Source organism: Melospiza melodia, chromosome 9 (assembly GCF_035770615.1).
Source record: "Melospiza melodia melodia isolate bMelMel2 chromosome 9, bMelMel2.pri, whole genome shotgun sequence".
NCBI lineage: Eukaryota > Metazoa > Chordata > Aves > Passeriformes > Passerellidae > Melospiza > Melospiza melodia.
The window spans coordinates 5,857,601-5,872,385 of NC_086202.1; the positions used below are offsets into that span (position 1 = coordinate 5,857,601).

Sequence of the window (14,785 nt, forward strand, 5' to 3'; positions counted from 1 at the left end):
TCTCTTCGTGTATTGGGGTGTTCCATATCTGAATCAAACTGAGTGCTAATTTTTGAGGTTTTTGTTTGAGCTGAGGTTAAATCAGTATTTAACAGGGGAGCTGGCTTAGGGTTGGAGTGTCACAACACTCTCTGTGAGCATAAATACAATGTTGGAGCATGATGTTGTCTGGAGTGAAAGAACAGGCTGTGTGACATTATGAAAAACATTATTTCTGAAATCTTTGTTCTTTTAGCTGAGGTTTCCTCTCCTTAAATGGCTCTAATATGGATGTGTCTGGGGTCAGTTCCGTTTTTCTCTCCTGTCTTTGCACATTTGAGCTTAGCTGGGATTTTTCTTGCACACTGGGAGAAATCTCACAGCACCTCTGAAATTCCCTTTCCCTGGGGATCCCTGTCAGGAGATTCTCACCTGGGCAGACAACAGGCACCAACCTCCTCTTTGCTTCTGTGCAGAGGTTATATTTTACACTAATATTGATTTATGGTAATAATGACACTTTCTAGAAGTTTTCCTGTCAGGCTGTGCTTTGTTTCCAGGGGAGGCTGTGTGTAGGACAGCAGGACAGCCCAGCTCCCTCCAGGAGTGGCACTGAAGTCCTTGATGCCTTGCCAGAGCCTCTGGAGGGTGGAGAGCACCTGAGGTTTATCTTCCCCTCTTGGACATATATATGGACATCTCATATATATATATATACATACATCTTCTATATATGTGTATTGGATATCTTATATATATATATATCTATCTATCTTCCCCCCCCCCAACTTGGATATATATGTTTTAATTGCAATGATCCATATAAATGTCATTCACACGTACAAGACAGTAGATAAGTTCCTGATATATTAATTTCACATGGTGAGGATAACAGCATTTCTCCTGACAACTCCATTAAAGTAGTAAAAAATTCCTAGTGAAAAACAGTCATTGCATTTTCTGCCAAGCTGATAAGCACATTTTAGCTGAAAGAGAAAAGCAATCCAAAAAATCAGGCTTGCACTTGGAAATTGCTTGTGCAAATTTACACTTGTTTTCTGTTTTGTTATTTGGTAAAAGGAGTAAACAGAGGGTTCTCCATTGTCCTCCCTGCTTGGTGGTGCTGGTTTCTTGATGTGAAATTGAAGTTGTCTCTATTGAGAAAAACAGTGATGTCCAAGAAAATAAACTGAAGAATACAGAAGCCACTAAAACACTGAGAAATATTTTTAATCAGTCTAAATGTTTTACATTTCTGATACGTTCTGGGCTCATGCACAGTCCAAGCTGTGCTTTACCCTCATTGCTGGGGTGCCAGCAAAGGGCACATCCCTCCTCTTCCTCCCCTGCAGCTCCTCCGCCCTGCCCATCCTGCTGCCCTCCCGGGTGGGGTGCAGGAGGTTTTGTCTGTCAGGGTAAGAAAGGCACCTCTGGCCCTGCTGGGAGGAGCAGCAGAGGATCCTGGCAGCCCCCAGGCTCCCTTTGCAAGGGGGAAAGCAAAGGATGTGGAAATGAGCGCAGGGTATTAATAAGCCAGGCTGCCCCACATAGCAGGAGTGAAAGTGGGACAGGGAGCACACTGCTAATTTTACACAGGCCCAAGGGGATTTTTTTTTTTTTCCAGGGAGTGTGTTATCATTATTTTGTGTCCTAAAGGGCCTAAAATTAGGGCTTGTAAGAAGCAAGCCGTGGTTGGAGGCTTTGTCCTAGGCCTGGGGAGAGCTGGGTCTCCTCATGCACCTGCACATTCCAGGTACTCCTTAGCTTGGAAAAAAAAGAAAAGAGGTGGCAGCAGAGGTGCAGAGGGGTCTGGCTGCAAGTCCTGTGGCCCTGGAAGGTGCCTGTCCCAGTGTGGCAGTGAGGGATGTCCCCAGGGCCATCAGTGCTGAGCAGGGCTGGGCTGTTCCCCTGCTGCACAGTGGGAGCTGTGGCCAGTGTTTAATCAGGCATGAGCTTTTGGGCATGAAGGCTTTCAGTCAGTGAATTACAGAGAACATTTGCAGCTTCTCTTTCAGTCCCAGCACTGCCTCTGTGCCCCCCTTGCACAGACAGGCCTGGATGGCACCCAGGATGGCAGTGGGGGACACAGGGGTGGATCCTGAGCCCTGCCAGGGCTCCTGCCTGTCCCACCAGGGGAGGCCTGGCATGTCTAACACTCTGAGCACCTGTCCTTGGACACATTTGGGTCACATTTCCCTCAGTTTTGTCCCCCTCACACCTGGGCTGAGGCCCCATCCTGCCATCCAAGCCAAGCAATGCAGTGTTCAGTCAATGGTTTGTTCACATGCTCAAGTTAAACACTTTAAGTGCTTTTGCTTAATTAGGCCAGACCATGCTGCTCCTCGTGGGACTGAGTGCAAAGTAAGGCACTCTAAATTAGAACCAGTATTTTCAAGCATAAAGCTGAAAATGAAGCACTTAGCCCCCAGTTCTGCAAATAATTAAGCACATGGGTAATTACTGATTTCAATCCATTCATCAGTTGTGTTGATTTCAGTGGGGCCACGAGATGCTGGTGGTTACTCAAGTGTGTGCAAGGTTGGGCCTCCAGGTTAGAAGATCTCAGGGACTGGGGAAATGGATGTTTGCAGAGTGTCTGGGCTCTGGGATGCCTGCACACCTCCTTAGGTAGTGCCAGAAGAATAATAATGCCACGTTTAAATGCTAATGGTTTTTAAAGATGCTGAGCACTGGCCTTACCCATGGAAATGTGGCTTTGGCTTTCTGTGGCGAGCAAGCCTCATCATTAATGGGGAAATGAAACAGCATTTGATATCTGGACAAGGAAATCTGTAGCCTAGTGTCCACCTGGGCTGTCATTTTGCCCAGGGAGGCTGTAGATCCCCTATCCCTGGAGATATTGAAGATGAGGCTCTCAGTAATCTGATGTGTTCCCTACCCATGGCAGTGGGGTTGAAGCTACATGATCATTAAGATATCTCCCAGCCCATACTATTGTGTGATTCTCTGATTATTTTCCAAAATGTCAGTGTTAAAATAACTGTTTTCAGTACTAACCCAAAAGGAAAAAGGTGAAATGCAGGCTGAAGTAGAGTTTGACTCAAGAAGTCAGCAAGAAGGACTTCAGCTGATATTCTTTTGTTTGGTTTTCCCCTGGCACAATGCATTTTAACTCCTTTTAAAACCAGACACAGCTCTTATCTGTGAGGAAACACTGAATTCTTGGTATCATTTTGTTCCCCTGCAGCTGATTTGGCAGCGATGTTTACAGAACTCACAATTTAGGGGAAAAAACAAACCTGTGAAGGAAGGGCAGAAAGGAGGGAAGTGAACCGAGCTGACCCAGGAGAGGCTGCTGCCCCTGCAGGAGCAGCTGTTGGTGATGCCTTTGATAAGGTGCCATGCTGAGGGGACCCTACACGGTTTCTCCTCTGCATCCAGACGGCCGCAGCTTTAAGCTGGTTGTGTGTGCCCTCGGGGGGGGGGGGGGGTGACAGTGCTGTGCTCTCAAACAGAGCCACCACCAGCACCTCGCGTCACACACCAGGCTCATTAGCATAGCTCAGCAATTAAAGCCCCGCTCAGTCTGCTGTCCTGAGATAAAGAACTCCCAGTTTCTGGCCAGGCTGACTTGTGCTGGAGATGAATTGGCTGACAGCTTGCAGTGGTGACGTTCTGTCTCCTGAGTGCAGCTGCTCGCAGGGGTGATCTCTCAGAATGTGACTTTTGCAGAGCCAGCCAAGGGTATTAGCACCAACTAATTACAGGGAGAAGCCAGGGGCGATGCTTTTCCAGGAGTGGGAGCATCACAGGCCCCAAACAGCTGGGTAGTGCCAGTGCTGGTCTCTCCTGGAAAACAACAGCCCTGCTGGAGGAGAGCTCCCCATCTGGCAATCCCTTCTAATTCCTATAATGCATGCAAATGATATTTATCTTATTTATTTTTTACTAGACTTTAATGAAGTTTAGAGAGGGCTGGGCATATGTGGCAAGGCAAGGGGCTTCTCTTAGAGCGAGCCTGTTGTAATGTTTGATCAGTGATGTTGTGTTACAGGAGCTGTCTCAGGTTAGTTTGTTTTCAATTTTATGAACATCAGTTTTAGGAAAGAAGTTTTCTTCTGCTTTCATCTCAGTGCAGTGATCTTTTGCTGTTTGATTTTGCTTCTCATGGGCTGAGCTTATGTAAAACAACAGCATAACGGGGTCACCACATACAGAGTGCACAGGGACAGTCACAGGGATGTGATGTGGGCAGGAGAGGGGACAAGAAGGTGTCTCTGTCCTCTGCTACTCTGGAGAATGAACTCTTTGTGCAATGAGTGTCTGTGTAAACCTTCTTTTCCTCTTATTAAAATTACTTCTCAGTGAGTGCATGGATCCCCATAGAGCTACTTTAAGGCCATTAACAACAGACTCACTTTTCTTAATTACCCTTTGTAGAATTATCTCAGGATTCCCCAGGGTTCCTGGTCTGCAGGTTGGAAAGTGTCTATACATTGAAGGATGAAGTATCTGATGGTGGTGGCTGGGAACACAGAAAATACAATTTCTGCATTAAGGATGACCTGCTGGTGTTTGCTCATGATCTCTCTTATTTACCCCAGCTTGTAACTGTAGGGAACACTGCTGTGAGTGAGAGCCAGTGGAGCACCACAGCCCAGGTGGCCCCAAGTTCTGTATTTGCTGCAGACTGTGTTGGTTTTGGGTCTGGGCCAAGCAGGGAGCCAGCCCAGGCGCTGAGTGGTGAAGGATGAGAACTCTGATCTCTGTCTGTGGCCACATAAATGGCAGCAGGAGCCTGGTGTGTCTGGGGCTGTAAGATCAGCTTGTGTTGACTCTTTTGGAGCCAGCAAAAGTGCTGGTTAATCTGAGTGTGGCTACTTTGAAATGTCACTGCTGTTTGGCAGTGTGACTCAAGGATTTCTTTGGAGGGAATAAGCTGTGTACACTGATGGTTAACTACATGATGTTTGTTGTGACTGTGTTCACAGGGGTCTTAGGATGAGGGAAGAGATGAGAATCTGGCTCCATGTTTCAGAAGGCTTAATTTATTATTTTATGATATATATTACATTAAAACCATACTAAAAGAATAGGATTTAATCAGAAGGCTTGAAAGGAATAGAATAGGAAAAGAATGAATGATAACAAAGGCAGCTGTCTTGGACTCTCTGTCCAAGCCAGCTGACTGTGATTGGCCATTAATTAAAAACAACCACAAGAGACCAGCCACAGATGCACCTGTTGCATTCCACAGCAGCAGATAACCAATGTTTACATTTTGTTCCTGAGGCCTCTCAGCTTCTCAGGAGGGAAAATCCTAAGGAAAGGATTTTCCATAAAAGATCTCTGCGACAGTATTTATTCCCATTTCACAGCTTGTGTCTCCCTGGCACAGACGCTGGTAGGTGTCTGAGGAGCCCTGAGCTCCGTGTGCATGTTCAGGTGTATCCACAGGGAGCAGAGATGTGGCCAGTGGGAACTCCAAGGACCAGAACTGCCAGGTCTACTGCAGCATCTCCCTCTGCTGCTGTGCGGAAACAGACCTGGGGTTCTGAGATTCCAGGGCTGCTGCTTGCTGCTGCAGAGTGGGTACTGCCTGGCATAAGTGCTTCAGGAGTTAACAAAAAGCAGAATTGAGGCCAGCAGGGCAGGCAGTCTCAGCAAACTGTTGAATGTGCATTTTTCTTCATTATTTTCTCACTGAGCCATGATGATGTCTGATGGAGCATTATGGATGGGGAGAAGGAAGGAAGTGTTAGCAAAGCTTTAAAACTAGCCACTGCTCTGGCTAATGAGGCAAAAAGGAAATTCTGGCTGTAGCAGCAGCAAAGTCCAACAAGAGAGAATTGGTTCGGAGTGAGGGAGTGGAGAGTGCATGAAGACCCTCACTGGGTCAAACAAAAAACCTTTCACTTTATAGCTTCCCTTGTCTTCTTATCTAGAAAATAAGCATCCACATGGCCACATAAAACTCACACATACCCATTGGTGGCTTGCACTTTCAGCTGCAGTGCTGATGTCTGCTGTAATTTGTTGTGGTTTTGATCCAAGGATGTTTCTGGTCTTTGGAAGATGAGGAAGACTAGGAAATGTGCTCTTACTGCACATCTGGAAAGAGTTGGAGACAGCTGAGTGATCCCTGACACCAGATAGAAATACACAGCTTTTCACTCAAACCAGTTTGGTGAAGGCATGTTTTTGACCTTTTTAGTGTGTTTTGACCTTTTTGTGAAACCATGAAATGGTAAATGAAGGCTATGATGTGCTGCCCCTGTGGCAGTAGTTTCTCAATTATATTTTGGACAGATATGGTCACATTTTCTTATGAGTGTCCCAGACCTCACTGTTGGACAGGATTGCATTCAGTGCTCAGCTGCAGCATAGCAGGGATCCTATGGTGTGAGCTCCAAAGCAGCCCAGGCTGGTGCACTCAGCATCAGCTGCAGAAGTGCCTGGGGGTGTGGACAACTTGAAAATTCTCCAAATTCATCTCCAGTGTCTTAGAAATCACATGGGGTCCCAGGGTGTTGGCTCTCTGGCTGGTTTAAAGCAAAGGGTTGGAGATGTACCTGTGCTTGGTGGGCAGTGAGGTGGCAGTGCCTGGGAGCTGGTCGCAGGGGCAGTAAAATGGAATATATTGTGCCCTGTCGTGGTTTCTGTTACCAGAAAACACAGAGAGACTCCTGTGTGACTGTGATCACACACTGATGAGCTGAGCATTTAATGCTGCTGAAAATGAGCACTCACACCAGCATTGATCATATTGGGTGAAACACAGGGGTGAATAAAGAGTTTGGATCTTGCACTGCTGAGTTGCCAGGGCTCCATGCAGGGAGAGAGCTGAGCTGCCAGCCTGGAATCCTTCCAGGCAGCCAAATCCACCTGCTGAACAGGACAGAGGGGCTTTCACAGACCTGGGCATAAACTGGACACAGTCCTGCAGGAGCTGGGTGTGTGCAGGTGCCCCCAGGCCCCTGGTGGCAGCTCCAGGCTCCCTGGCTTTGGAATTCCACACCAGAATGTGGCTGCAGAGGCAAACACCAGCTGGCTGTCATGTGGAAGGGAGGCAGATTAGTGGGACTCGACAGCTCCTGGATGCGACCAGCAGCCCTGAATCTCCTATTCCTTTGGAATGGGGAGATCAAAGAGCTGTGATTTGGAAGCAGCCAGGCAGCCTGTCACGGTGCATTAGGAGGGAACAACACCCCCCTGAGCCCAGGTGAAAATGGCTTTTGTGTGGTTTGGTTTGTGGCTTTAGGGATGGGAATCCCAAAATGCCCCTGGATTAGGCACACAATACACGAATCCTTTGTGAGTTTGGCTAAGTGCTCTGCTGCCTGCTGGAATTTGCCACCCTGGGCTGCATCCTCCAAAAGAGAGGATGAAGGGAGAGGCCCTGTCTCATGGGGGGCAGACAGGGAGGGCTAAGGGGGTGCTGAGCCGGAGTTGGCACCTCTGTCTCAGGGGCAGGTGCTCAGCTTGGGGTCACCTCTGCCTTGAAGTGACAGCTGTGAGCTGGGGGGGACACCAGGCCTGACACCAGGGCAGGGAAGGGCACACAGCACCAGTGAACACAGCAGCTGTGCCTCCCCCTTGGCTCACCTTGCCCTGTGCATGGAATGGGCTTGGGGAAGGATGAACACACAGCTCTTGCACACACCTGTGCAAGGATTTCTTTCCTAAAGTACCTCTATATTGTATTTGTGTCGCCCCTAGATGAAGGGAGAATGATGAATCTGACTCCATGTTCTCAGAAGGCTAATTTAATATTTTATGATACTATATTAAAGAATGCTATACTAAACTATACTAAAGAATAGAGAAAGGATACTTACAGAAGGCTAAAAAGATAGTAATGAAATAATGAAAAGATAATAATGAGAACTCGTGACTCCTTCCAGAGTCCTGACACAGCTTGGCACTGATTGGCCAAAGAGTCAAAACAACTCACAGCAGAAACCAATGAAACAATTTCCAAACACATTCCAAAGCAGCAAAACACAGGAGAAGCAAATGAGATAATAGTTGTTTTCCTTTTTCTGAGGCTTCTCAGCTTCCCAGGAGAAAAATCCTGGGCCAAGGGGTTTTTCCAGAGAGTGTGAATGTGACACCTCCAGGCTCCTTTTTCATGTTTTTGTGCAAGGTCTTTTGAGCCCATGCACACCCTTGATGTTCACATCCATAGGATTGTAAGTGGTGGCAGTGTGGTTGAAATCTTTGAGGGACCAGCCCTGAATGCAAGACTTTCTGGGGGATTTCTGTGCTTAAGTTACCTCTGACAGGATGCTCAAATTGCTTAGTATAAAGCCTGAGTTTTTCTTTTTTAGAGCTGCAGATGCTGATATGGCCATTTAACAGGAGCAAAAATAACTTAGCCAAAAGATGCCCTTTTATTAAGCCATCACTGTGTCTTAGGTAAAGTGTTCTTATTCTATAAATAGATGTCACTTTGCCCTGGGAACAGCCTGGTATTTTATTAACATTGTCTCTTCACTAGAACCTGCCACCTATTCTCTAGTGCTAAAATGGGAACAGCTCTTAACTTTTATAGCCTATCTCAGTTCCTTTCTTCCAATTGCCTGTAAGACCATTGCATTTGGTTTAAGGTCCAGTTATGACTTTCTTTTTTTTTTTTTCAATGGACGCTTTTTGGTTTTGTTGTGCCTTTTCCCCTGCTATTGATTTGCAGTGCTACAGAAAATAACAGCTGAATTACATTTGGCTTCTCCTGCTTCCTTTCTCTTTGAGATGAGGTTACAACGACCTCATCTACCTAAATCAATAATGTGCACCCAAATCTAATAAAGATTTAGCAGGGCCTGTAAAATAGCATGTAGCCCAGATGGAAAGGGAGGCCCTAATGTCCAAGCCACTCATTAGCTATTTATCAACCATTAATGATGGGAATAGGAGTGGTGTGTGGGGAGAAGGACACAGAAGCAGGACAGAACCTTCCTGGATATGAGAAGGGACAAAGACTGTACAACACATGTGCAGGCTGCAGTGTGACACTGGCTGGGGACAGGGAAGTCCCTAAAAAGTGGAATTTCAGTGGGAGTTTACTGGCAGAATCGCAGATTTTTATACAAAAAAAACCCTGAAGTTACTGTTTAAGAGGATATAACTAAGAGCTGAAATACATCTGGCTTCCTATTAGCTGACCCTGCATCTCTTTGCAGATGTGAAAGCACAAAAAGCTGAATTTCCTGGAACTGAATATTATAACTTTGATTTTTATTTCAGTAAAAGAGAAATCATCCATGTGATAGTGGGCCCATCTCTTAATCAGTGGTAGTGTTAGGAAAAATCCACAATTTCCCTGTCTTCTGCTTTAATTCCAAGAGTTTTCTTTCAGCTGAAGGAAATCATCATGTTTTGAAATAAAATGAATTCATAAAATGAATAGCCACCAAAGTTTTTTTCACCAAGTTGTCTGAGTGTAGAATAAGGCAGGCTGTGAGTGCAAATAGAGAAATATAATTTTTCATCACTGTTTTTTTGTTTCTGTGGTTAAACATTTTTTATGGGTTTAAAGTTTTCATGCTTTTTTTGAGGCAGAGCTGTTGATATTTGCTGGAGATGGGAAATGTTTTTTTCAAGAGCAGGAGCAGCAGCATGAAAAGGAATTTGGCATCTCTGGAGTTTGTGGTATGCACAAATACAATCATGTTCCATGAAACAATATTTCAGATTCCAGCAATGCAGAACATAGTAGCAATTTTAAAGAAAACAGGAAATAGAAATAATTAGTCAGGCAGAGGGAAGAATCCCAAACATGACTGGGATACCAAATGCTTTTACAAAGCAGTAGCCAAAACTGTATCTTTAATCTTTGAATATCTGTGATGGTGTTCACAGGGGTCTCAGGATGAGGGAAGAGATGAGGATCTGACTCCATGTTTCAGAAGGCTGATTTATTATTTTATGATATATATTACATTAAAACTATACTAAAAGGATTTCATCAGAAGGCTGGCTAAGAAGAGAATAGCAAAGAATGATAACAAAGATCTGTGGCTTGGCTCTCTGTCCAAGCCAGCTGGGCTGTGATTGGCCATTAATTAGAAACAACCACATGAGACCAATCCCAGATCCACCTGTTGCATTCCACAGCAGCAGATAACCATTGTTTACATTTTGTTCCTGAGGCCTCACAACTTCTCAGGAGGAAAAATCCTAAGGAAAGGGTTTTCCATAAAAGATGTCTGTGGCAAATATTCCTTCAATCTTGCTCTGAAGGTGGAAAGCCAAAATCAATTACACTAAATTTGAGTTCTTTTTGATGAAAGCTGACTTCACATTTATCTGTTAAACAGCTGCAATGAATCTTTTCTGTAGCAGTAACAGTTCCTGGCTGCTCACCTCTCAGCTGGCTGTGGTGCAGAGCCAGGTGCTCTTTCCCAAGGTGGCTCTGGGAGCTCCAGTCCCTTCCCTTCCCAGCATCTCCCATGGCTTCAGCACTGCTGAGTGCAGGGGAAGGATCCCAGCATTGCTCCTTGCAGGCCTGGCCCTTGCTGGGAATGGAGGCAGCTGTGCAGAATTCATCAGCATGAACTGAGGAATCCACTGCATCCTTTGCCAGCTTGCTGTTAAAAATCTGTGCTGTGTTCTCTGTTTGAAGCTGTCTGGCTTTAGCTCTCAGCCATGGGTTCTTGTAAAGCCTTTCCCTGCTAGATTAAAGAGCCCTTTATGGCTGGTATTTTCCCTCCATGGAGGTACTTAATACCCTGTAATCAAGTCACCCTTGGTCTTCTCTTTGATAAGCTCAATAAATCCTGCCCATCAAATTTCTCACTGGAAGCAGTTCCTCCTCCCCAGCCTTTAAATGGTTTTGGTGGCAATTTTCTTCATCCTCTAGGTTTTGCAGTTTCCTAGAAGACAGTAGAGATCCTAGGGCTGTCTGTGGTCCTTGTGCCTGAATGCACCAGGATCAATGGAGAAGTGCAAGTGCAGAGCTGAGTGACTGCAGCTGCAGAGGTGCTGCTGTGGGGCATTCACATGTTCTGAAAAAATCCCTTTGCCCAGGATTTTTCTCCTGAGAAGCTGAGAAGCCTCGGAGAAAAAGGAAAACAATAATTATCTCATTTGCTTCTCCTGTGTTGTTGTCCTTTGGAATGTGTTTGGAGATTGTTTACCCACGGGTGATTGTTTCATTGGATTCTGCTGTGAGTTTTCATTCTTTGGCCAATCAGGGCCAGGCTGAGTCAGGACTCTGGAAGCAGTCACGAGTTTTTATTATTCTCTTTTTAGCTTTCTGTAAGTATTCTTTCTATATTCTTTGGTGTAGTATATTATTCTTCAATATAATATAGTATCATAAAATACCAAATTAGCCTTCTGACGCCATGTTCTCAGATTCATCATTCCTTCCTTTGCCTGGGCACCCTGCTAATACAATACTTCCAGAGGCACCTTGTTCTCATGTAGACTAGCATGGAGTAGACTACTTTAACTAGTAAAGAATTAATTACCCTAAAAAATCCTTATCAGCTCTATTTATCACTCAAATACATAAGGGGGGAAGTATGGAGAGGCTTGACAGCTGGTCTACAAGCAAAACTGAGTTAGTAGAAGAAATAACAATTGATTATTTTAGAGTGCATCCATAGTAAAGACGACAAAGCTGTCAACATAAGAACAAATTAAAAAAAAGACACATGAAAATTTTTGTAAGCTAGACTAGGTGCAGAATTAAATGCATATACGTGCCTTATTGCATTTCTATTAAAATGTTACCAATTATATTGACACTAATTACTTTACACCAGTCAATATAATAAGTTGTTATGATGTAGTTAATACTTAAAATCACCCTTTGTTAAGAGTATATAACCTAGAGAACACACAAAATAAAAACTTTTTGTTCTTAAGTTCTAATCATGCGTGTGTATATCAGATCTAACCTAACAACAACAGACTTTCAGGGCTGTTGGCATCACCTGAACCTTGTCCCTTGCTCTATAACTGGAATAAATAAGTTTTTATGGATAAGCCCAGCTTACCAGGGAAGTCATTAAACTGTATGATTTCCTCCAGGGAAAGCCATGGATTGTCCATGACACTGTGGGAAATGAATTTATAGAGAAGTTTTAAATTTTGATAGAAGGTTTATACGGTATGTGTTTGCATGTAAATTTTGTGATAAGAAATGTTAATTTGACAGACCACTGTTGCAGAGCTGTGGGAATAGCAGCTTTGAGGAGAGATTTATGAAAGGAGAGTTCTCTGTGACCGTGGCTGGCTCTGGTTTGGCAGAGGAAGGTTTTGCACATGGAAGGGATGGCTTGGCAGGCATCCCATGGCACATCAACCTTCCCTCTGTGCAGGTTAAGCTGTCCTGAGGTTTTACAGCCAGAGGCTCTCCAGGAGATGCTGGATGAGGGAGAGCCCCATGGGACGTTCTGCAGGTTCTGTTGTTTCATCATGGTGAAACTTGTCCTGTTTTTTAACTCAGTGCTACTACTGGTTCTGCTGGTGGCTGCTTTGCTGCTCTAAGGGTTTGCATGGCTCACAAACAGGTTTTGGATGGAATGTATTCATTTCCTTCTGAAATATGCTCATGAATGCATGGCAAGATTTCTTTGTGTCTTTCTCCATCAGGACTGCAAAGGTTTGGGTTTGTTGGTTTGTATCCCCGCCCGGAGCAGTAAATCAACAGGCTGTAATTAAAGATGTTAAGAAGCTCCTTTATTTTTCAGTCCAAAGTTTAATTTAGTGAAGCATCTCTAACTATCTGGCAGCTGAATCACACATTTTCTATTTCTCCTCTCCTTTGTGGAGCAGGACAGAAGAGCAGAGACACCACTCTCAGTGCTGCTGAGTGACTCTATCAGCCCAGGACACCTTGGCTGTTCCCCTTCCCTCTTCCAGAGCAAAACCTTGTTCACAGCACTGCTCCAACCTGGATTTTTCCATTCCCTGGTTGCTACTGTTGTTCTCCTTTTGTTTCCAAAAAGAAAGAAACCCAACAAACCAGATGTCTTTAGTGCTGTTTACCCCAGGAAACATTTTGAGCATTCAGTAATAAAACTGGGAGGAAATCCTTCACTTCCTTTATGCCTCCTAGCAAGTAACCACATCAATATGAAGTGAGGATGTTTTTGGGTACTAACCCAATGTCACCGATCAAAACACAGCCATAAATTCTTTCAAGATGCAGCCTTGAATGAGGATGGTGCATGAGGAAAAGCCACTTCTGTTTTGGAAAGGAATTCTTTCCTTCTGCAACCACTTTCTAAATTGCTCTGACATTTAGCAATTAACATACAAAAGCTTTCGTATCCGCAGGATCATTTTTCATGTCAATAAACACATTCCTTCTCTTTTTGGTGCAATGTTTAATAATTCTCATTTCCTATAGGGGAAGAGAGCCCTTGTACTTTATTTGTATTACACAAATTACATGGAAGAAACAAAGTCATATCTGAAGATAATTATTAAATTAAGAACATTTGCATAAATCCTTTTTTCCCCCTCCCCTAATCTAGTTTGCTGTTGGTAAACAGTGTGTTATCTAGGTTTAGCAAAGCATTTGGTTCCTAGCCAGATTTTTGCTTTCCTCTTGTCCTTTTTGAAGTTCTCTTGGCAGGCAGGATCTGCTTCTCCTAAGCTATCTGTCATCACACCAAGTGGATTCCAGCTTCAGACAACAAATGAGTTGCTATTCTGGATTCATGGCTGAACTGTCATTAAGTCACTGCCTCTCTGCTCTGGGCTTTTAGGAATTGTCTCTGCTCCAGCCCCAGGCTCTGCTCTGGGGGCTCCTCATGGATGGTAAAGTGGGAAGCTCTGTGGTGCTCCCTGTCTCGTGTGTCCCCACCATGGGCTGGGGGTTGAGCAGACAGTTTGGTGTGTGGGGCTGATAAAATGGGAAAAGGACTGCCTGGTCTCCATGGGAGCCCCTCAGATTTCCCTCAGGGCAGCTAGGATCCAAGAGAGAAGAATAAACAAAGAATAAATTCATTTCTCCCAAGCCCCTGCCTGGAAGCGAGGGTGTGTGTGTAGGCAGAAATGATCTAACACCTCCTACAGAACAGGAGGGGTTGGAAACACCTGAAATACCCATGAAATGTTTGTGCCTGGCAAAGGGGAGCCCTGGGCTCGCTCTTGTGCTGTGTCTTGGTAACCAGGAGCAGCCTGTGGTGGCACAGTGCAAATCAAGGGAATGTTGGTGTCTGCAGAGGCACAGAGAGCATGGATGGAGCCTCCAGGGACCTCTGTTTGCTGTCAGGTGGCTTTCTCGGGGTGCTGGAGGGGTGGTGGATTTGGGTGGAGGAATATTAAGGCTGGGACCATGTCAGGCTGCTGTTAAGTAGAAGTTTCTGGGTGGTTGCTTGTAAGAGCTGGTGTTTTTTGGGGACAGGTTATGGACTCCTTTCCCATTCCCAGTGCCAGCTACCTTGGGACAACCTGATTTCATTCCCCTGCAAACACCTTCTGCTGCTGCTCTCACTTTTTGGGGAGTCCTTCTTCCCCTCCCCTGCTCTGCTGTTGGTTATTAATTTTCAGTAGTATTTCTTTCCTTCCAAGGAAGAGAATTCAACAGCAATTCCAATCCTCAGCAACAGAGGTTTCTGCAAGGAATGGAAAGGACACTTGGTGTTTTTTAAGGCAGCATTTTCACCATCTCATAAAGAACAGCAGTTTTCTTTACTGCTCCGGGACATCCTGTCAGATCCAAGCCTGGAAATCTTTTCCTTTAAAAGCAGATGCAGCAGGCTCTGAAAAAGATGGTGGCAGCCATGGGAGCAGCACCACCACCCTGCTGAGATGTGCACATCCCACATGAGATGTGCCCTGGAGCTGGCTCCCAGGTTTGTGTGCCCACAGAGGCTCTGCAGAC

At 45.0% G+C, this 14,785-nt stretch overlaps 1 long non-coding RNA gene across 1 annotated transcript in view; it reads left to right on the top strand.

Moving 5' to 3' along the window:
- Positions 1-14,785, top strand: part of LOC134421632 (uncharacterized) — a 117,835-nt gene that overhangs the window by 662 nt on the left and 102,388 nt on the right. The window lies entirely within an intron of this gene.